This window comes from Tupaia chinensis, unplaced genomic scaffold (genome assembly GCF_000334495.1).
Source record: "Tupaia chinensis unplaced genomic scaffold, TupChi_1.0 Scaffold138098_1, whole genome shotgun sequence".
NCBI lineage: Eukaryota > Metazoa > Chordata > Mammalia > Scandentia > Tupaiidae > Tupaia > Tupaia belangeri.
Window position 1 is genome coordinate 420956 of NW_006197997.1, and position 23418 is coordinate 444373.

At 42.5% G+C, this 23418-nt stretch overlaps 1 protein-coding gene across 12 annotated transcripts in view; it reads left to right on the forward strand.

The window, feature by feature from the left end:
• LRRFIP2 (LRR binding FLII interacting protein 2) overlaps positions 1–23418 on the forward strand; it is a 117373-nt gene continuing 93955 nt past the window's right edge. For 8 of the 12 annotated variants that reach the window (XM_027776795.1, XM_027776800.1, XM_027776794.1 and 5 more), the window contains exon 1: positions 1413–1484. The gene's annotated coding sequence lies outside the window, so the exon portion shown is untranslated. Of the gene's footprint in view, positions 13–1412; positions 1485–23418 lie in introns of those variants that run through there. The other 4 variants (XM_006161073.3, XM_014592661.2, XM_014592660.2 and 1 more) reach the window with 1 other exon arrangement.

The following is a 23418-nucleotide window of genomic DNA, read 5'->3' on the forward strand; positions in this document are numbered from 1 at the left end:
GGCCGGACACAGGTAAGGGCCGCTCCTCCCCGGCGGGGTGGGACCGGCCACCCGGAGCCCCTGCCCGGCCTCGCCGCCCCGGGACCCGGAGCTCCCGCACCCCTGCCGGGGCCGGGGTCGCCCCTGCCTGCCGCCTTCTCTGGTGTCACGGCTGGGGGCCGGCGCTCGGGCCCCCCCCCCCCCGGGGGCGCTCGGCCTCCCGCCGCCCGGGAGGTGTTACTTCCATTGTGGGAGCGATTACTCCGGCAGCTGTCTGGGCGTCGGGTGCCCCGTCCTCCTCCTGTCTCCCCAGACGCCCCACGATCGGTGCTGTCCCGGGACAAGTGCCCCCCGGGCGGTGTCAGGCCGGTGGAGGGCGTAGCATTGTGGGATTTTCCCTCTCCTTGACCCCAGCTGGAGCGCGGGCTTATTAACAGTTTCTCGCCAGGAGGGTCAGGGTTAACCCTTGACTAATTTGGGGTGTTATTCACACCCACATTGTTAAATTATATAGCTCCAGCCAGGCCTGGCTTTGCTTTGCTGTGGATAGCCAGCAGGACTAGCAGGGGGACCTAAGGAAACTCAACTTCTTTTCTTTCTTTTTTCGGGGGAGAAAAGTTCAAGTGTTTGCTCTGCTTTTTTCCACTGTGGGAGAGGCAAATATCTGGCTGTCGAGACTTGGCTGGAGAAATATTGTATCCTAAACTTTAACTGTTTGTAGCTCGTTTTCTTTTGTTTTCTTTTTAATGACTCGGCCTTTCTACCATCAACAAAAAAGCTGTAGAGTAGGGTAGTTGACTCAGGAAGACATGTAAGGATAACAGAATGGCTATTAATTTTTTTAAAAATGTTTTTCTCAATGGGAGGAGCATGTGAATGCAGTAATGGAGAGCAGGGTGTTTGATGGATAAGTTCGTAATCAGTGTTAACAGTAACATGTTTTTCCAGATAAGATTTTATTTGGGGGCAGTGAATCTGTATGAGAAGGTGCAGTTGTTGGAGAATGCAAAATATGGCAGACAGCTAGTGAGTTTGCTGTGGTCTGAAAGGCTTCACCGAATTTACCCTATTGAACCACCCTCACACTCTCTTTCTCATACAGAGACTACGGCTTTACAACGTATAGAAAAAGAATTTTGGAAAGTGTGATTCATTTAGGAAGTTAGGTCATTCACTTTGTGAATCATTGATTTGGATCTTAAAATTGAGATACAGGAAAGCCAAGTTTGTTTTTGCCTGTTGACTTAGATGTTTTTACTGATTTTATAGAATGTGTTGTATTTTGTTGTTTGTTGCTAGATATTTGTTGACATGAAATGTGGTAAGGAAATAGACACTGAAGTTTTGTAGAATGCATGCAATTAGGATGGTTGGTTAGTTCTTAAGTGGATTGCTGTGATTCACCCCCTCCCTTTTTTTTTTCCCCCTTCCAGATGTGGGAAGATAAATGGAGGGATCTAGAAGCAAACTAAATGCCAGTGGAAAGGAGAGCTACCATCCTTAAGGTATAAAAAAGTTCCCTGAAAGAATTTGCACTATACAAAATAGCCTTTTAAATAGAAAACCTCATATATTTTTTGTGATTCTGTCTTTAAAAATGTAGAGAGTGCCGCAGTTTTTATTTGAGTTCTGTTACGGAAGAAAGTGTGTATTGAAGTTGTGATTTATTATTAGAAAGAGGATTAATTTAAGACTAGGAAATTTTTTTTTTATTGCTGAAATGTAACTTGATCATTTTTGGCTTTCTTTAAGGGTTTTTTTTTTTTTTTTTCTTGGGGGGGTTTTTGCTATAGGGTACTTGCACTCACCAGAAAGACAGAGAGACACAGAGAGACTGAAAGTGAGAAATCACCCCCCAGGGGGGATGGCCACATAGCAATCCCTTCTCAATTCTCCTGTCGGGATCTTGGGCACATACAGACAGGAGCCCAGAAGATGTTGTTAACCAGTCATCCTTCTTTTTGGAATTTAGCTTATTTTACCTTGATTTCCATTTGTAAAGAACTTTAGTTAAAGTTAATAGCAAGTTTATCCTCTTGGTCTTCCTTAGTAAATTCCTTTAATTCTTTGACTAAATTTTGGCACCTTTTGGCTTTGGATAGCCCTTCTAATATTCAGTGTTCCCTAATGTGCTTTTAATTTTTATCCAGCTAATAGTGACTTAAGAGTTTCAATTCCCTGTGAACAGATTTCCTTTTGGAAAATCCCTTGTGGAAATCACCAAAATTGATGGTCTCGCTAGGTAAATATGAAGAGAAACCTTAGAAAACCATGTCCATAATAAAAGGGGAAAGCGATATGGAGCTTACATCTTTGGCAAAACATCTTCTCTGTCTCAAAACAAAAACACATCTTCACTAGAAATGAATTCAGCAAAGAGAGGGAGTCATTTCTTGCATGGGTCTTTGTGAGTTGTTTACCCTGCTTCTGTATGAAAAGGAGGAGTTGCTGTTTAGGGGGAAAAACACCAAAAAACAAAAAGCAATTCTTGCAGCACACTGGCAATATTGATGAGATCGTTCGAAAGGAAATAAACTTCTGGTCTTACCTACAGAGCACTATATACAGCTCCTATAAAACAGAGGCTGTTTCATGGCTTTTGCCTTTTAGGTAGTTGCTTTCTCTCTGGAAAATCTAGTGGAGAGATGGTCCATTAATCAGGAAAACATTCTACTCTTTCCAATTTGCAAATAGAGAATAGACTATGACCGTCATTCAAAACTCAGTTTCTGAAACTTGAGAAAGAAGGAATTGAGCAGAATTTACCTTGTGGGTAAAATAACATTGTCTTTTTTCTGGTTTTTATTTTGTTTTGTTTTCCTCTAAAAGAATGGTAAGAAATCCTTTGAAAATGATTTTTGGTGTTGCACATAGGGCACGTGTGCTTGCCAGAAAGACATTACGCTAACTGCTGGTCCCATACTATAAAACTTTTAAAACTATTTGGTCTGTGATAATTAGGCCAAACTTAAAAGGAATAAAACACAGGGCCAGCAGATGGCATAATGGTTATGTCGCTGGCCTCCCACACACCGCATTCTGAGTCCTAACCCAGAGGCTTAAAACTCACGCCAGGCACGTGTGCGTGTCTGCCCAAAATCCCAAGAGGAGAATGAAGGAGAAGGAATTGCAGCATGGTTATCCCGCCTAGGGAGTGATTCCTCACTTTCTGCCTCTCTGCCTTTCTAGCGAGTGCATGCGTACTATAGCAAAAACAAAAACAGCTCTCTAAAAGAAGGAATAAAACACTAGATTAAAAACTGGATTTGTCACGTGTTATGCTTTTTCATTTGTTTCATTATTTATCTTGGGAAGAGAAGAGAGATGCGTTTCTTGGAGAAACTCTGAAACTTGCTAGCTATGTATGCTTTTGATTTAATCTAGTGGTAGAAAGCAGTGGATTTTCATAAAGGAGAGATGGTTAGAAAGGGGCCAGAAATGGGACCAGCAGATGGTGGAATGGTTACGTTGCTAGACTCCTGCATAGGCCACTGTTGCTCGAGTCCCGCACCTGGTGGCTTCAAACACACAATGGGTGTGTGTGTGTGTGCGTGTGCGTGCGTGACCAAAATCCTGCGAGGAGAATGGAGGAGAAGGGATTGTGGCGTGGCTATTTCCCCTCCTGGGAGGTGATTTCTCTGTCTCTCTGGTGAGCACATGTGCCCTGTGACAAAAATCTTTCTTTAAAAAAAAAAAATAGAAGGGGCCAGTAATGATATATATAGAATATATAGAAGGAAAATGTTCACTTTTATGGGTTCAATAGATATTTGTGGTACATTTTATATTGGGTTGTCGGGAAAGTCATGACAAGTTTTTGCATAGAAAAAATATGTCCTGATGCCCTGATATTTGATAAAGCTTTTAAAAAGAAAACATTTTGTGGTGAAAAGGAATTCTTCTTTCCACTGCAAACTCCCAGCCTTTCCTTATCCCCACATATGAATCAAGCTTCCAGTGTTCATATTTCTTGTGTGTCCTGGTCAGGTTTTCTATTACATATGCACTCTTAACCTTGGAGATCTTTCTATACTAGCACGTATATGCGTCTCACTTAAAATAAATTATTTCTTTCATAAGAGAAAAGGACAGACAGACGTAGAGGCAGTTACTCCCAGCAGGGTCTCTAAACTGTGATCCGCTCCCAGCCTTAACCAGCCCCAGTCACCACTTGGATGCGCGCCTGCCTTCATGTATAGGGAGACTGGGGAAAGTGAGCATAGGACCCTCCCAGGTGGGTCCATCTGTGTGTTCACTGCAGCACCATCTGGCCCCCATCTCATTAAAAAATATATATATGTTTTTATTTATTATTACTTTATTCTCCAGGGAGATACAGGAAAACTGAGAAAGCAAACTGCCAGATCTGGGATTTGAACCACGGTTGGCCATGTAGGGGTCCAACACCTTAATCACCACGCCACCTGTTGGCCCCACAGTTTTAAAAAAGATTAGATGGGAGACAGATGCGTCTAACCAGTGGCGTGGTGGCTAGGCTGCTTGATTCCACAGTGCTGACTGTACAGTCTGAGTCCTGGACCTAGTGGATCAAATAGCACTCCTGCCTTGTGCGTTTGCATGCCCAAAGTCCTGAGAGGAGAGTGGAGGAGAACCGGGTGGCCATCCTCCTCAGGAGAAGGGGTGCTTTCTCACATGCTTTCTCACTGTTTCGCTCAAGTGCACGGTAGTAAATTAAAAAAAAAAAACAAAAAACTGGATGTCCTGACTAGTATAGATCAACCATAATTTATTTATTTTCTGTCATTTATTTTACCATTTTCCATTAATTAGGCTTTTTTTTTTTTTTTTGGGAGAGATTTTCACTGTAGGGCGCGTGCGCTCGCCAGACAGACAGAGAGAGACATAGAGACAGAAAGTGAGAAATCACCCCCCAGGGGGGATGGTCACGCCGCAATCCCTTCTCCTCCATTCTCCTCTCGGGATCTTGGGCATGCACGCACACGCGCCCGGCGTGAGTTTTAAGCTACTGGGTCCGGGACGCGAACCGCGGTCGACTACGTGGGAGTCCAGCGACATAGCCATTACGCTAACTGCTGGTTCCTCCATTAATTAGGCTTTTCACCTTCTATAAATACCATCATAATTAACAACACAGAAGTTTTGGACTCCCATAAGTATGTATTTCCTTTTTTTTTTTTTTGGATAGAGATTTTTACTATAGGGTGTGTGTGCTTGCTGGAGAGACAGAGACAGGAATCACTATATCACTATCCAGGGGGATGGTCACGCCAAGATCCCTTCTACTCCATTCTTCTCTAGGAACTTTGGGCATGCACACACATGTACCTGGTGTAAGTTTTAAGCCACTGGGTCTGAGACTCGAACCACAGTTGAGTATGTGAGAGTCCAGTGATGTAACCATTATGCCATCTGCTGGTCCCTGTATATGAATATATTTCTGAAAGTATGATTGATTGTAAGGTTAGTACTTAAATTATACAAATTTAAAAGTTGTTTCAATCTTACATTGGTCTGTCATTTTTTTTGGAGAGGTTTTTGCTATAGGGTGCGTGCACTTGCCAGAAAAACAGAGAGACAGAAAGTGAGAAATCACCCCCTGGGGGGATGGCCACGCCTCAATCCCTTCTCCTCTGTTCGCTTCTCGGGATCTTGGGCACGCATGCACATGCACCTGGCGTGAGTTTAAGCCATGGGGTCCAGGACTTGAACCGCGGTCAGCTACATGGGAGTCCGGTGACATACCCATTACACAAACTGCTGGTCCCTATATTGGTCTGTCTTTTATGATATTTAACTTCTTTCTCAAGCTTGGGGAATGAGAAAGAAATTCTTAATAATTTTGTATTCTTTATGTAATTCTCTATTTAAACAAAGTTGCAAATGTGTTTTGTAAAGTAATTTAAAACATTTTATAGTGTCGGACAGTTAATTTTATTTGTACTGTAAGAGTAAAAGTAGTATAGTTTGAAGAGCGTTGCTATTTATACAAGTCATTTATATTTGGTAATAGTTAAATGGCTATATTTTGTGGTAGCTTGTTTCAGAAGTTTATGACTAATATCAATTACAAGCTTTGTTTATAGTTTAACTTCTCGTTTTGCTGGAGTCTACTCCTGTGTTATTAGTCACAAAGGAATAAATAGCCCATCTTCTCTCTCTTTTTCCTTTACCTTCTGTATCCTGGTCTATTCCTGAGATAAACCTCTGTGGAGCTCGAGATCCAAAAATATTTTTGCACACCAGAGTGCTGTGGATCACTTAATTTCTCAAGGCAGGAAGTAGGTACGGATTCAGTTTTTATCCTGCAAATTGTTCGTGAGCAAAGTAAGGGAGGTTTAAGTTTTCGTTTTGATATTGTACAGCTCTCTCACGGCCAGGAGGATGTTCAGGCCTCTTTGTCCTTTTGAAATGAGAGAGATTAGAGGAAAAAACGAAGTGCTGAGGGGCTAAAGTAGAACGAAGTCGGAACTCGTGAGTGGTAGTCGTCCTGGCCCCTGCCCAGGGTCTATTTTGAGGCCTTGTCAAAGCTTGCCTGACAGAACCTACCACATACCCGTAATCAGGCCTGGCCCTGCTGCAGTCGGAAGGCCTGTGGTTCAGAAGATTGGCAACCACGAAAGCGGGAGTATATAGGACATTTGCCTTCAGAAGACGAAGACTGCATTTTGAGGCAGTAATCCCTTTATCATTTCTATCCTAGGATCTGTTTCTTTCTTTCTTTCTTTCTTTCTTTTTTAATGAGGATGAAAGAAAACTGAGGAGGAAAGTTTTGTTTAGTTTTGTTTTGAGGCAGGATCTCACTGTATTGCGCTGGCTGGCCTTGAACTCATGGTCCTCCTGCCTCAGCCTCCTCAGTACCTGGGATCACAGGCTTATGCCACCACATCTGACTAAGAAGTCATTTTTGTTTTTGTTTTTGTTTTCAAGCATGTAAAGAAGAGCATAGAGTTTACCAGCATTGATGTTTATGTTCTGGTTACAGGACAGTGTTGGCCAAGAATCAGTCACGTGTTTTACAATATTTGGAGAAAACACGTCAGTGCCACCTGCATACCTCTAGTTGAAATCGCAGTCCAGTTTAGAGACTTTACACTTGTCACTGGGATCAGAAGGATTCTTTTATTTATTTTTAAGAGATTTTTGCTATAGGGCACGTGCACTCACTGGAAAGAAAGAGACAGAAAGCCAGAAATCATTCCCCAGGGAGATGGCCATGCCACAGTCCCTTCTCCTCCATTCTCCTCTTGGGATCTTGGGCACACTCACATGTGTGCCCGGTGTGAGTTTTAAACTGCCGGGTCTGAGACTCAAACGGCAATGGACTATGTGGGAGTCCAGTGAGGTAACCATTACACCATCTGCTGGTCCCTCAGAAGGACTTCTTTTTTTTTTTTTTTAAATTATTATTTTATTTAACTGTATTTTTAAAATTTGGCCAGGGAGGAACAGAAGGCACTTGCCGGCCCCCCCTTTTTTTAAGAGAGATGTTTGCTATAGGGCCGTGGGCTTGCCCCAGGGGGCTGGCCACGCTGTAGTCCCTTCTCTTCCATTCTCCTCTTGGGATCTTGGGCATGCACACACGTGTGCCCGGTGTGAGTTTTAAGCCTCTGTGTCTAGCACTCAGACTGCGGTCGACTATGTGGGAGTCCAGCAACATAACCATTAAGCCATCTGCTGGTCCCCAAAATGATTTTTGAGATGATGTTCTATGTTAGAGATTATTTTTAAAGTTCAGACAGATAAATTAGCTTCTTCTCAAACTTTCATTGCATTTTTCTCCTAGAACTGTATAGTATCATCATAAATCTTTAAATTCTTGGTTATTACAGATGTGGTAGTCTACTTGTACACAGTGGTGTTTCATGAAGAAAACCTTGATGTTTTCTGTACTTGGTGAATGAACTGCCTCAGTTTAAAGTTCTTTAACTGATGACTGCCTTTAAAAGCTGTTAAAGAATTTAGTGCTCCACCCTTTGACCAAGGTTCAAGTAACCATATTTAATTGCAGTTTAGTATTATAGTTAAGATTGTTTGAGGAATTCTACACACAGACCTAATTTACAGATGCAAACCCAAAGACGATTTCTTTTTCTTTTGTTTTCTTATAGATTAGGTTGCCGGTCTAGGAAGTCTAGTTTTTCCTTGCCCTCAGAAGTTGGGATTGTTAGCGTTTTATGGTGATGGTCATGTTTTTGGGATTCAGTGTGAGGAGACAAAAAATAAACCATAGCTCTTTCTACCCCTGCTATCTGGTTTATCCGGGCTACTATCTCTTCCCTGTCTCAGCATTACCCTGCCCTCTCTTCCTCCCTCCCTCCCTCTCTCTCTCTCTCTCTCTCTCTCTCTCTCTCACACACACACACACACACACACACACACACACACACACTCACATGTACACGCACATACACATACACAAAGATGGAGCAGGGAAAGAAAGAGTAGTAAAGAGACCGGGAAAGTAGTAAAGAGACCCTCGGAGTGAATATCTGGGGGTTCTAATTTTTTCAAAGGTGGAATATTAAAACTCTCCTTGAAGACTTGTAGTACATCTTTTTCTATTGTTTTCACTTTGATTTTTTTTCCCCCAAGGGAGATTCTTGCTATTCGGCGTGTGTGCTTTCTGGAGAGATAGAGGGAGACAGAATGGGAGAAATCACCCTCCAGGGGGCTTGGCCACTCTGCCATCCCTTCTCCTCCATTCTCGTCTTGGGATTTTGGGCACGCACGTATACGCCCCTAGTGTAAGTTTTAAGCCACTAAGTCCAGTACTAGTACTGGGGTCGACTTTGGGGGGGGTTCAGCGATGTAACGTTATGCCACCCACTGGTCCCTGAGCTCTGTTTCTTACAGTACCTTCATTATGATCACCAAATGTTTAATTGTTTTTCTAGTTTCCATATAAGATCTATCTTTATTGGTTTAAGAAACAAATGTAACTTTTAAGTTGCTTGTTCTGAGTACTTTGTTATTCTTTCTACATTCCCACTTCCCTAAACAGAAACATTTTAACAGCTGGGAGCAATATTTTGGCCTTCTGTTTTATAAGTAGCGTATATTGTATGCAGAGGATTGGGATGTTAAAATATTTATTTTCCTGTTAAATAGTTTAAATCATTCATGAATTAACAGCAAAGTGAATACAAGTACACATGTTCTTGCTATTTTAAGACTATTAATATTCCAATTAAGTGACCCAAGTAGTATGTGACTACAAATAAAAAAACGTTATTTTACATGAATGTTTTTCCTTGTTATGGAAAAAAGCTATATGTAGGTACACAGTCAAGGAAATGTCCTCCTTGTATTGCCAAACTTATCCTTTGCAATTCATCCAAAGTTTTGTTCTTGTTTTTAATAGCTAGAGTACCATGCACTGGTCTGGGAGGAGCGATCACTCCCCTTACCCTGCCAGTATGGCTTTCTCCGTTCTTCATCCTGTCAAGAGTATGGGTGTGCGCACACACGTGCCCGATCTGTTCTCAGGCTATCGAGGCTAGGAGTCAAACCACAGTCGGCCACGTGGGCTCTGACTCCCTTAACTCCATTAGTCTACAGGGCCGGGCACCCCTTTTAAAAATTGGGTAAAATGTAAATAACACAAACTATATATATTAACCTTTACCATATATATTTTTTTTATTGTGGTAATCTACACATAACATGAATTTGCAGTTTAACCCATTTTAAGTGTATAATTCAGTAACAGTAAGTATGTCAACATTATTGTGTCATCACTACCGCTGTGATTGACAGAACGTTTTCATTATCTCAGAGTTAAACTTTGTCCATGAAATAACTCCTTTTCCTCATAGCCTTTGGTAACCATTATTCTGTTTTTTGTTTTTTAAGAGATCATTGTGGGTCCAGCAGATGGCATAATGGTTATGTTGCTAGACTCTCCTGTAGTCAACTGTGGTCTGAGTGCCAGATCCTGCGGCTTAAAGCCCATGCCAGGTGTGTGCACGTGGGCACACAAAATACCAAGAGGAGATTGGAGGAGACCGAATTGCAGCATGGCCATCCCCACTGGGGGGTGATTTCTTGCAAAAATCTTGGATATTTTTGCTATAGGGTGTGTGTGTCCATCCGAGAGACAGAGAGAAGGAAAGTGAGAAATCACCCCTCCCCACCGGGGGAGGGGATGACCATACTGCAATCCATTCTCCTTTATTCTCCCCTCAGGACTTGAACTGTGGTTGACCATTTGGGGTCCAGCGCTTCAACCCCACACCACTTGCTTTCTCCTCTTTCTTTATTTTTAAAAATTGCCCAGGGGCATGCGCACTCACTGGAGAGAAACAGGCAGAGAGGGGGACAAAGAAAGTACCTCCCAAAGGAACAATCATACTTCAGTCCCTTCTCCATTTCGCCATCTTGTCAGGATTTGGGGCACACACACAAACATATCTGGTGTGTTCTCAAGCTGCCAAGTCTGGGACCTGAACTACATGGTTAGCTACGTGGCTCCTTTAATCACTGGGCCACACAGCAGGCCTGAATTTTTATGTTTTTAAAAAAACATATCCTAATAGATGTGAAACTGTAGCTCACGGTGGTTTTGATTTGCATTTCCCTAATGATGAATGATGTTGACGACCTTGTCATATTCTGTTGGTCATTTTTTTTCTTTTTCTAAGGTTTTTTTTTTTTTTTTTTTGCCATAGGGCTCATGCACTCACCAGAGAGACAGAGACAGAGGGGAAAAAGTGAGAAATCACCCCCTGGGGGGATAGCCACACCACAGTCCCTTCTCCATTCTCCTTTTGGGATTTTGGGCATGCACATACATGTGCCTGGCATGGTTTTCAAGCCACTGGTTCCAGGACTCAAACCGTGGTTGGCCATATGGCGAATCTAGCACCTTAACCACTACTACGCCGTCTGCTGGTCCCTGGTTTTGGTCATTTTTATATGGTCTTTAAAGAAGTGTCAATTTGTGTCCTTTATCTATCTTTGAACTGTTTTGTCTGTTTTGTTTTTGTTGTTAAGTTTTAAGAGTTCCTTATTTGTTCTATATATCAACTCCTTATCAGTTATATGATTTGCAAATATTTATTTCATGGGCTGAAATGTTACTTTGTCAATAGTGTACTTTGACGCACAAAGTTTATTTTGAAGAAATCCAACTTAATCTAATATTTTTTTTAAAAGTTTGTGATAGGGTGTTTATGCTTTCTAGAATAAGACAGGTGGAGAAAAGTGAGAAAGCACCCCAGGGCAATGGCCACTCTGCAGTCCCTTCTCCATTTTCTTCTTGGGATTTTGGACATATACACCATGTTTTTCAAGCTACTGGGTCTTGAACTTGCACACTCAGTTGGCCATGTGGGATCCTGCCACTTAACCACCACACCACGGGCTGGCCCAGCGTATCTAATTTTTTGTTTTGTTGTCTGCGTTTTGGATATCCTGTTCAAGAAATCCTGGCCAAATCTGGTTTCATGAAGCTTTTCCCTTATTTATTCTTTGTTTTTTTTTTTTTTTTGGAGAGGTTTTCTGCTATAGGGCATATGCGCTCACCAGAAAGACAGAGACAGAGAGACAGAAAGCGAGAAGTCACCCCTCAGGAAGGATGGCCACACTGTGATCCCTTCTCCTCTATTCTACCCTCAGGATCTGGGCACACACGCACATGCGCCTGACATGAGTTTAAGCCAGTGGGTCCAGGACTCGAACTGCGGTCGGCTACATGGGAGTTCAGCGACATAGCCATTATGCTAACTGCTTATTCTAGCTTTTCCCTTATTTATTCTTCAGGGAGTCACAATTTTATATATAGTTTTAGCTTGTCCGTTTAGGTCTTTGGTCCTTTTTTTTTTGAGTTCCATTTTGAATATGGTATAATGTTATGGTTTAACTTCATTCTTTTGATTGTGAATATCCAATTCTTGGCATCTCATAGAAAATCATTTGACCATATATATGAAGCTTTATTTGGGGGCTCTCTATTGTGTTCTATTGGTCTGTATGTCTATCCTTAGTACCAAACGGTTCTGATTGCTGTAGTTTTTTTTTATTTTTGGAGAGGTTTTTGCTATAGGGCGCGTGCGCTCTCCAGACAGACAGAGACATAGAGACAGAAAGCAAGAAATCACCCCCCAGGGGGTATGGTCATGCCACAATCCCTTCTCCCTTCTCCTCCATTCTCCTCTCGGGATCTTGGGCACGCACGCACATGTGCCCGGCGTGAGTTTTAAGCCACCAGGTTGGGGACGCGAACCCTGGTCGACTACGTGGGAGTCCAGCGACATAGCCATTACGCTAACTGCTGGTTCCTGATTGCTGTAGTTTTGTAATACGTTTTAAAATCAGGAAATGTGAGTCTTCCAACTTTGTTCTTTTTGAAAAATGTTTATTTCATGAGTGTATGCTTGTGAGTGAGAGAGCCCCTGGCAGGGTTTTGGTGCTGCAATCCTTTCCGAGCCTCAGCCTGTCGCGAGCAGGGGTGTGCCTGTGGACTTGCCTGACATGTGTAGGTGTTTAAGTCCGTCCTTAACCTGCAGCTTCAGTGTCATGCAGCAGTACCTTGGTGTCTGTGCCACTGCTGCTGTCCCTAATGCAGGGCTTCTGCTGAGCTTGTAATTTCTGTGTTTTCTTTCTTTTTTATTTAAAGAATTATTTTATTTAATGTCATTTATTTATTTTAATTTGACTAGAGAGGGACAGCGTGGAGGGGAGTGAGAAAGCAAGCTCCCAAGTTCTGGGAATCAAACTATGGTCAGCCATGTGGGAGTCCAGCACCCTTAACACCACGCCACCTGCCGCTGTCCCCTGTGGTTTCTGCTATATCATGTTTTCATTTTTAAGATCTTGTTTTTATTCTCTGGTTTTTAAAAAGTCTATTTCTTCCATAAGAGAGAGTCAGAGAAACAGAGAAACAAGTCCTCATGCCTTCAGTCCCAGGCTCGGCCAGTCTGAGTCGCTGCACGTGCACGCTTGCCTGGAGTCCACAGGGCATTCTGGGACATGAACCCAGCGCCTTTCCTTGTGGGTTCAGTTGTGTTATCACAGTGCTGCTGCCTGGCCCTGGTCCGCCTGTCCTTCCTTCCTTCCTGTTTATTTATTTATTTATTTTAAGTAGTCCTCTGCTCTTGTTTTCTGGTTGGACTAGTCTTTTAATTTTCTGATGATATTAATGAAAATTATTATTATTATTATTATTATTATTTTGGAGAGGTTTTTTGCTATAGGGCGCATGCGCTCGCCACACAGACAGAGACATAGAGACAGAAAGTGAGAAATCACCCCCCAGGGGGGATGGTCACGCCGCAATCCCTTCTCCTCCACTCTCCTCTCGGGATCTTGGGCACGTACGCACACGCGTCCGGTGTGAGTTTTAAGCCACCGGGTCCAGGATGTGAACCGCGGTCTACTATGTGGGAGTCCAGCGACATAGCCATTACGCTAACTGCTGGTTCCCATGAAAATTATTTTTGAAACTTTTCTTCTTGAGTGATTTATTTTCACGAAGCTGTATATATATGTATATGTGTATATATTATGTGTGTGTGGGTGTGTGTGTGTGTGTATATATATACACACATGTATATTTGGCCTTCCATATTTGGCCTTCCACAGTTGATTTTAGAGTAGATGAGGCTAATCAGTTTTGAGCAGGGGTTTGTATTGTGGGAATGGGATCTGTGATTTTAGGAGGCTGGGACAATCCCACATTTTAGACTTTCACTTTCAGTCTCCGCTCCCTGCTCTACTCATCCTCATGTCTCAGGCTTCCCTTCTGCAGAGCCACATTGGTCTCCAGGAATTTCTGGGATTATGGGGAACAGAGATGAAGCTGAGCTAGTATCTTAGCTACAGAGGGGACCTGGAGGCCCGGCTACTTAATGCTGAGACTTGTAAGCAGTTCAGTGTTTTGACGGGGTCTCACTTCTACTGGCTATATCTTTTTAAAGGTAAGACGACTTGATTCTTTGTAGACTCCCTCTGGAGGTACTGAGGTCCTAACTTCCTTACCACTCAGCAATGTCAGTTATTTTTACTTCACTTTTTACTTTTCAAGTATTTATTGAAATTGTCAGCCTCCAAGTTGTTTCCATGATCTCTGTAAGATTATTACCACTCCTGTTTCCCCCCTCTCCTAACACTCGTTTACTTATTTATTTTGCCATTGGGCATGTACACTTGTCAGAGAGAGAGAGAGAGAGAGGGAAGATGAGAAATCAGCCTGGAGGGAGATGGCCACGCTGTAATCCCTTTTCCACTCTGATTTTGGGCACATGCGCATGGGAGCCCAGCATGATTTTCAAGCCTTGTATCTGAGACTTGAACTGTGATTGGCCATGTGGGAGTCCAGCGCCTTAACCATCATGCCACCTGCTTTTCCTCCAACACTTGCGTTTTAATAGTTTTTTAAAAATGAGATTACTATAGTTAATCTTCTGTGTTAAACTAGAACTCAGGTCTTTGTTTTATTAGCAGTTATTTATTTCGGGAAAACAATTTCGTACTTGAAATCATGTCCATATGTGTATAAATTAGGCTTTGAGTAAGAATTTTAAAAATTAAGTAGTTAATTGGGATGAACTTTTATTTAATCTTTAAAATTAGGTTATTTGGGACTTTAGCTTTTCTATTTTTTAATTTAATTTCATTTATTATTATTATTGTTGTTGTTTTTAATTTTGCTGTGGGGCATGTGTGCTCACCAGAGTGAGAGAAAGTGAGTGAGAGAGAGAGAGAGAGAGAGAACGTGAGAAAGGAAGCAACCAAGTCTGGGACTCCAACTGTAGTCGACCATGTGTGCGTCTAGCGCTTGAACCACCATGGCACCTGCTGGCCCCAGCTTTAGCTTTTCCAAAATAAGAAGTAAAAACAAAGCAAAGCAAAGCAAAACAAAACAAAACATGAATTTGGTGATGAAATGTTGTTTGTTCCATTCATTCAACATTTTTTGAACATCTCCTGCAGGTACATAAAAACAGGGATAAAGAGTTTGCAACCCAGATTCATACACATTTTCATTACTAGAAAACTGTATGTGGGACTGGCCCTGTAGCCCATAGTTAAAGGACCCAGATCCTACATGGTTGATCACACCGCCCCAATCTTGGACCTGGTGACTTGAAAAACATGCTAGGGGTGTATGCATCCCCCTAATTCCAATAGAATGGAGAAATGGAGAAGGGATTGTGGCATAACTATGCCCCTTGGGGAGTGTGTGGGTTTTTGTTTTTGTTTTTGTTTTTTTTTTGAGAGATTTTTGTTATAGGGCACTCGTGCTCACCAGAGAGACAGAGAGAGACAAAAAGTGAGAAGTCATCCCCTGAAGGAATGGCCACACTACAGTCCCTTCTCCTCCATTCTCCTGTGGGGATCTTGGGTGCGCGCGCACACACACACACACACACACACACACACACACACACACCGAGTGTGAGTTTCAAGCCACCAAGTCAGAGACTCCAACTGTGGTCAACTATGTGGGAGTCCAGTGATGTATCCATTCTGCCACCTGCCGGTCCCAGGTAGTGCTTTCTTTATCTCTCTCTCTCTCTCTCTCTCTGTCTTTCTGGTGAGCACACATGCCCTCAGACAAATACAAAACAAGAATAAGGGGCCAGCAGGTGGCATGGACATTAAGATGGCTGGATTCCACATGGCTTTTCTGTGCGGTTTGAGTCTGGGACCCGGCAGCTTGGAAATCACGCCATGTTTGTGTATGTGCGTGCCCAAATTCCCAAAAGGAGGATGGAGAAGGGGCCGTGGCATGGCCATCCACCTTGGGGAGAGATTTCTCATTTTCCTTTTCTTTCTCTCTCTCTTCCCCCCGCCCCTGTCTCTAGCAAGTACACGTGTCCTATAGCAAAAGCTAAAACACAAAGAAATAAGAAAAAGAATACTGTACGTATCTCCGTATGGATTGTGAGGGTTGGTTGGTGAGCAAATATGGGAGTAGGGAAGTAAATTTGTATGTATTTTTTAAGAAGAGCCACCAAGTGCTGTTACTAGGTGTTTTATCAGCAGGAGTAATATATCTACAGTGGAACTCAGGACCGTCTGTGGTGACACAGCAACGCAGACCCCAGCCACGTAGGGGATTACAGTTCAATTCCCTAGCCAGCCTTGCCATAATTCTAGTTGGCTGCATGGAGGAGTGTGGTGTGAGACCTTGTTGAGGGTGTTTGTCTTTCCTTCTCTATCTCTCTTGCATAAAATAAATAAACTTAAAGGAAAATAGGTGGAACTCATTGGATGTATTTTTAGGGTGAGGTTGGTACTTGGATACTTGGATGGCAGCTGCACTGCCAGCCCTGTTCTCTTTTCTAAGGATTCCTTCACACACCATTGTACTTAGATTGCATTATATTTTGCTGACTTCTTCCTTTTATGCATCTGATTGACATCTTGCCTACCATTTTAGGGCATTACGTTGCCCTTTCTATGACAAATTTTAGTTACACAATTCTGACCAACATGACTCAAGAAAGGGAAGAAGTTGGTATATCCTCTTTTGTGTGATGAAAGTACCTCATTTCACTATTCCTTTTTCCCTCCAATAAATGAGCTGCATGGGTAGAAGAAATCTTAGGTCTTCAGGGAAAACTGAAAATTTCAATGTATTTTTCTCTGATAATAAAAAAAAACTTGTAGACTCGAAAGTTGATTTTTTTTCTAGGACTTTAGAGGCTATTATTATTATTTATTTTTAGAGGTTTTTTGCTTAGGGCACGTGCACTTGTCAGAGAAGAGAGAGAGAGGGACAGAGACAGTGAGAGAGAAAGTGAGAAATCTCCCCCGGGGGGAATGGCCACACCATAATCCCTTTTCTTTCACTCTCTTCCCAGAGTTTTGGGCATGTTTGCATATGCGCCTGGTGTGAATCTCAGCCACAGCGTCTGGGCCACTCGAACTGCGGTCTGCCATGCAGGAGTCTAGTGACGTAACCACTACACCATCTGCTGGCCCCAGCTGTTGCTTTTTTATTCAGTTGTGACCTGTGAATTTTTGAGCTAGGTTTTTTATTTTATAATGGTTTCAATGTTAATTTAGTGATGCTCATTCTATTTAAAGTTAGTGACGTGTTTCTCATTTACTTAGGATCGCATCATGTCTATGAAAGTTATGGTTAATGTGAAATTTGTTGAAAGTTATGGTTTTCCCAGAGTTGACCAACATGAAATAATTGGGGGGGTGGTGGTTATGTGTATGTGTGTATGTGGTGGTTTTTGTTGTCTTGTTTGTTTTTATTTGAAGACAGAGTCTTGCTATGCTTTTATCTTGTCTTAGCCTCCTTAGTAGCAGGGATCATAGGCATGCCCGCTACACCCAGCTCTTTTAGAAAGAGTCTTGTTGTATTGCCTCCCTGGCCACGAGCTTGATATCCTCCTACCTCACCCTCCCAAGTAGTGGGGACTACAGGTGTGTACCATGATGTTTAGCTTTTTAGGAGAAAGTGAGAAATCTCCCCCGGGGGGAATGGCCACACCATAATCCCTTTTCTTTCACTCTCTTCCCAGAGTTTTGGGCATGTTTGCATATGCGCCTGGTGTGAATCTCAGCCACAGCGTCTGGGCCACTCGAACTGCGGTCTGCCATGCAGGAGTCTAGTGACGTAACCACTACACCATCTGCTGGCCCCAGCTGTTGCTTTTTTATTCAGTTGTGACCTGTGAATTTTTGAGCTAGGTTTTTTATTTTATAATGGTTTCAATGTTAATTTAGTGATGCTCATTCTATTTAAAGTTAGTGACGTGTTTCTCATTTACTTAGGATCGCATCATGTCTATGAAAGTTATGGTTAATGTGAAATTTGTTGAAAGTTATGGTTTTCCCAGAGTTGACCAACATGAAATAATTGGGGGGGTGGTGGTTATGTGTATGTGTGTATGTGGTGGTTTTTGTTGTCTTGTTTGTTTTTATTTGAAGACAGAGTCTTGCTATGCTTTTATCTTGTCTTAGCCTCCTTAGTAGCAGGGATCATAGGCATGCCCGCTACACCCAGCTCTTTTAGAAAGAGTCTTGTTGTATTGCCTCCCTGGCCACGAGCTTGATATCCTCCTACCTCACCCTCCCAAGTAGTGGGGACTACAGGTGTGTACCATGATGTTTAGCTTTTTAGGGTGGACTGGGAATCAAACCTCCCTAATGTTGGCCTCCCTTGACATAAATATTATAGTCCTGTTTTGCAGTTGCTTTGGTAGAACAAATGGATTTTTTTTCCCCTTTATAAGCTTATTGCTATAGTGTCAAAGATGGTTATTTTTATAAGTTTGTGAAATAACCCCAGAATTATAGCTTTTTTCTTTTTTTTTAAGTTTATTATTATTATTATTTTTTGCTATAGAGTACATATACTTGCCAGAGACAGAGAGGGAAAGAGAGACAGAAAGTGAGAAGCCATCCCCCAGAGGGATGGCCATGCCACAATCCCTTCTTCTCCATTCTCCTCTTGGGATTTTGGGCACGCACGCACATGCACCTGGTGTGAGTTTTAAGCCACTGGGTCCCAGACTTGAACTGTGGTCAATTACGTGGGAGTCCAGCAACAAAACTATTATGCCATTTGCTGGTCCGATAGCCTTTTTTTAATTTTAAAGAATTATTTTTATTTAATTGTGTTTATTATCATTATTTTTCAATTTGCTGTAGGGTATATGCACTCACCAGAGAGAGACATGGGTGGGGGAAACCAGAAAGCAAGCCACTAGATCCTGGTACTCAAAACAAGGTCCTCCATGTGGGAGTCCAGCATCTCAACCACCACACCACCTGCTGGCCCCCATAAATGTAGCTTCCAATTCTTTTCTCTTTTCTTATCTTGCTATAGGGTGTGTATACTTGCTGGAGAGAGGGGAGAGAGAAAGTGAAAATGAGAAATCATCTCCGATGGGGGATGGCTATGTGGCAGTCCCTTGTCTTTCATTCTCCTCTTGAGATATTGGGCATGCATGTACACATGCCCAGTGTGATTTTTAAGTTGCCCCATCTAGGACTTGAACCATACAGTCAGCTATATGGGATCTACCTATTTATTTCATATTTTAAAAAATTATTTATTAATTCCATTTGTTATTATTATTTTTAAATCCAATCAGAGAGAGAGAGAGAGAGAGAGAGAGAGAAAAGAAAAGAAAAGTGAGAAAACAAGCTGCCGGGTCCAGGACTCAAACTGTGGTTGGCCATGTGGGAATCCAGCGCCTTTATCCACTACGCCTCCTGCCAGCCCTTATGGGATCCACCTTAACCACCATGCCACTGACTCACCCAAAGCTGTCATATCTGCTTAAATGTCAAAATGACCCTTTTGATATAGGAATACATTTAACAGAGAAAATGCGAGGGTTGTATGGTGAAAACAGGAAACACTGGAATGAAATGAAAGAATACTTAAATAACTGGAAAGACAGTCCACACTCATGGATTGGAGTCTTGATATTGTTGGGATTGCAGTCTTCCCCAAATCGGTCTGTAGACAGTGTAATGTCCATCAGGCTCACTCCTACAAGCAGGAGTGTGCCACTGCACAATGGCCGAGTCTGCATAAGGGACATACGCAGGCAAGGGTACGTGCCCAAGTCCCAGTAACTGGGAGGCTGGAGCAGGAGGGCTATGAAATTAGATCCTGTGAAAAATACTTCTCTTCTTTTCTTTCCCATGTGCTTGGACTCTCTGTTGCTCATTAAAAAAAAAAAGAAGAAGAAGAAAAAGAAAACTCCAACTGCCATTTTTGTTGTTGTTGTTGGCAGAAAGTGACATGCTGATCTCAAAATGTATACGGAAATATTGGCATAACGACTATGTCGCTGGACTCCCGTGTAGTTGACCATGGTTTGAGTCCCGGACCCAGTGGCTTAAACTCACACTAGGCACGGGTGCGTGCATGCCCAAGATCTCAAGGGGAGAATGGAGGAGAAGGGATTGTGGCATGGTCATCCCCCCTGGGGGGTGATTTCTCTCTTTCTGTTTCTCTGTCTCTCTCTGTCTTTCTGGCGAGCGTGTGCACCCTATATAGCAAAAACCTCTTAAAAAATGTATATGGAAATATAAGGGACCCAGAAGAGCCATATAATCTTAAAAGAAGGAAGACAAAGTTAGGTGACTATTACGTCTCAATTTTAAAACTTACTACAAAGTCACCTCAATTAATGTGATGTAGTACTCGTGTAAGGGTAGACAATATCAATCAGTGTGACAGACTTCAGTGTCCACACATGAACCCTTACATTTATGGTCAGTGGATTCTGAACAAGGATGGCAAGACAATTTAATAGGTGAAGGACTGTCTTTTCACCAGTGGTGTTGGGACAAGTAGATATCCACACACTCAAGAGTAAGTTGGATCCCTGCTTCTCACTATATACAAAACTTAACTCAGAATGGATTCTAGACCTAAGAGTAAGCAGTAAAATTGTAAAACTCTAAGAAGAAAACACAGGGGTCAGGGTCATAGCATAGTTGTTGAGCACCATGCAGAGGAAACCAAATTCTACATGGCTGACCAGGATTTGAGTCCTGGCCCCAGCAACTTGAAAACCACTGTGAGAATACATATGGGTGCCCAGGCCCAGGATCTGGACAGAATGGAGAATTAGAGGGAAGAGTAGTATGGCAAGGGACCAGCAAATGGCATAATAGTTTCATCGCTGGATCCCCACGTAGTTGACTACAGTTCGAGTCCCAGACACGGAGATCCAACGCCAGGTGTGTGTGCGTGCCCAAGATCCAGAGAGGAGAATGGAGGAGAAGGGATTGTGGCGTGGCCATTCCCCCAGGGGGTGGTTTCTCACTTTCTGTCTCTGGTGAACACATGCCCACTACAGGAAAAAACAAAAACAAAAACAAAACAAACAAACAAAAAAAACTCCTTGTTATGGTGTGACCAGGACCCTTCAGAGGTTGTTTTTTTTTTTTTTTTTCTTGTCACATGCATGAATGTGTACACATGTGCCTTCTGGCATATTAAAAAGAGATAAGAAAATATAGAAGTAATTCTTTGTGATCTTGAGGTAGGCAGTGGTTTCTGGAATATGACATCAAAAGAAGCAGTAACAACAACAAAGTAAATCAACTTTCGTTAAAATAAAGACTTTCGTGCTGCAGAGAATACCATTAAGGAGGTGTATGTAGAGCTAATATCAACACCCTCTGACCTCTTTGCCACCTTTATTACCTCTTACTGTCTTTTGGCTAAGTCTCTAGCTCAGGTGTCAGTCCAGATACTGGGGTTTGTTTAAGAACCACCCAGTGTTTTGCTGTGCAGACTGGCCTTAACCGTAGCGAGAGCGCCGATGTGAAGACGTATCCTGACAATATGTTCTCCGTGATAGAGTTTTAAATAAAGGAACAGCATCTACCCGTATCCGGGCAGACACAGAACTATCTCCATGTGCTGTATTTAGAATGTGACTTAGGAATACTACCTGTACATTCTGTTCTTACGAAGTGAACAGTATCTTGACTGAAGTCTCATTTGTACTGTGGCAAAGTGCCTCTTGTTTCAGGCATGTAATATTTGAGAAGCTCGTTGGTGAAGAGAAAGCCTTATTGATGTATCTGCCTATGTTGGAAGATTTATATTCCACAACATCCTGAAAGCACTTCCTTTCTCTCCCTTAAGTAGACAAATACTTAATGATGACAAAACCATCTGGAAAAAATCACCTTGAAGACTCTCTGGGTAAAGGATTTGACAAAAACAAAGGCAGTTGATATAAAGTTTTAGCTCTTGAAGTTGGTCGATACCACTGCAGAAAAGCTGGAAGAGATTCACATGATTTCTGGGAAAAATAGTTCTCGAGGAAGCTTCCTTGGGGTAGAAACTTACTGAAAGTCTTTTGTGATCAGGAACGAAGCCATTTACTTAAAATTCCTTTTGTCTATATCCACGGATTTGTACTCTGTTGAAAAACAGTTTTCCATTGGTTGTGCTATAAGTCTTATTTTTTGAAGGTTCCCCCCATTGCTGATTTAGAATGTTCTGGAAGATAGATTGCATAGGAACTAAAAACCTTTACTTTTTGTAATATTATTAAGGACATCACCCTACAGAGTGCAAATAATAGAACTCTTTCAAAAGCGTTTTGAAATGTGTAATGGGCGACCTGCCTCATGTGCGACTGAAAAAAGATAGCAGGACCGGGCCCACGAGTCGTGTCAACGTCTAGGTGCTCCCTGCAGACAGGACCAGCAGGGTCAGGAAGACAGACAGGAGGTTGTTCCACTTCCTGCTTATCCTTGTGCCCATGTTCCCTTCCTGTCGTCTTTCAGGGCTGGCTAGTCTGGAGCGTGCTCAAGTAGTTTTTACATAAATCTGCAGTACTGCTGCAGGTCTAAGGTGCAGGTAGTATTAGTTGAGAAAGAAGGAAAATGGATTATGGGCAAAGAAGAGAAATAAGAAGTACCATATTCAAAAGAGCGCTGCGAGCTGTGGTTGGGCTTCATCCTGGGGCTTGTTTATTCTTTAGCCTTGGATCTGAGTTCTTAAATTTTAATGTATTTTCCTTTCCTCAGTGCTATTGAAATTTTAGACAATCGGGAACCAGCAGTTAGCATAATGGCTATGTCGTTGGACTCCCACGTAGTCGACCGCGGTTTGCGTCCCGGATCCGGTGGCTTAAAAAACTCACACCGGGTGCGTGTGCGTGTGCGTGCGTGCCCAAGATCCCGAGAGGAGAATGGAGGAGAAGGGATTGTGGTGTGGCCATCCCCCCAGGGGGTGATTTCTTGCTTTCTATCTCTCTGTCTCTCTCTCTGTCTGTCTGGTGAGCGCACGCGCCCTATAGCGAAAACCTCTCAAAAAAAAAAAAAAAAGAAATTTTAGAGAATCAAGAAGGGGAAAAATGCACTAATAATCTTATCTTCGTAATAAAATCGCTTTTATTTATTTTAAAATTTATTATTTATTTCTTTTAATTCGATCAGAGTGGGACAGAGAGAGAGAGAGAGAGAGAGAGAGAAGCAAGCCGCCAGGCCTGGGACTTGAACTACAGTTGGCCATATGGGAGCCCAGTGCCCTTAACCACCACACCAACTGCCGGCCCACTAAACCACTTTTAAACTATTGTTTAGCCAAATTTTAGCCAAATTTGTTTTTTCTCTTCCATTGTTTTTTTTGAGAGAAATTTTTGCTGTAGGGTACATGTGCTCACTAGAGAGAGAGACAGAGACAGAGAGGCAGTGAGAAATCATCCCTCAGGAAGGATGGTCATGCAGCATTCTTTTCTCTTCCATTTTCCCCTTGGGATTTTGGGCACACGTGCATATGCGCCTGGCATGAGTTTCAGGCCACTGGGTTCGAGATTCAAACTGCGGTTGGTCATGTGGTAGTCTAACCTTTAACCATTATGCCTCCCACTTGCCCCTTCCTCGAATTATTTCTATGCATCTGGAATTTTTGTCTGCTCCATCTCTGAAATGTCTTTCTCCATGCCCTTGGAAGGCCGGCTGAAGGACAAATGGTAGATGATGCCACAGTACATTAGCTAAATTGTCACT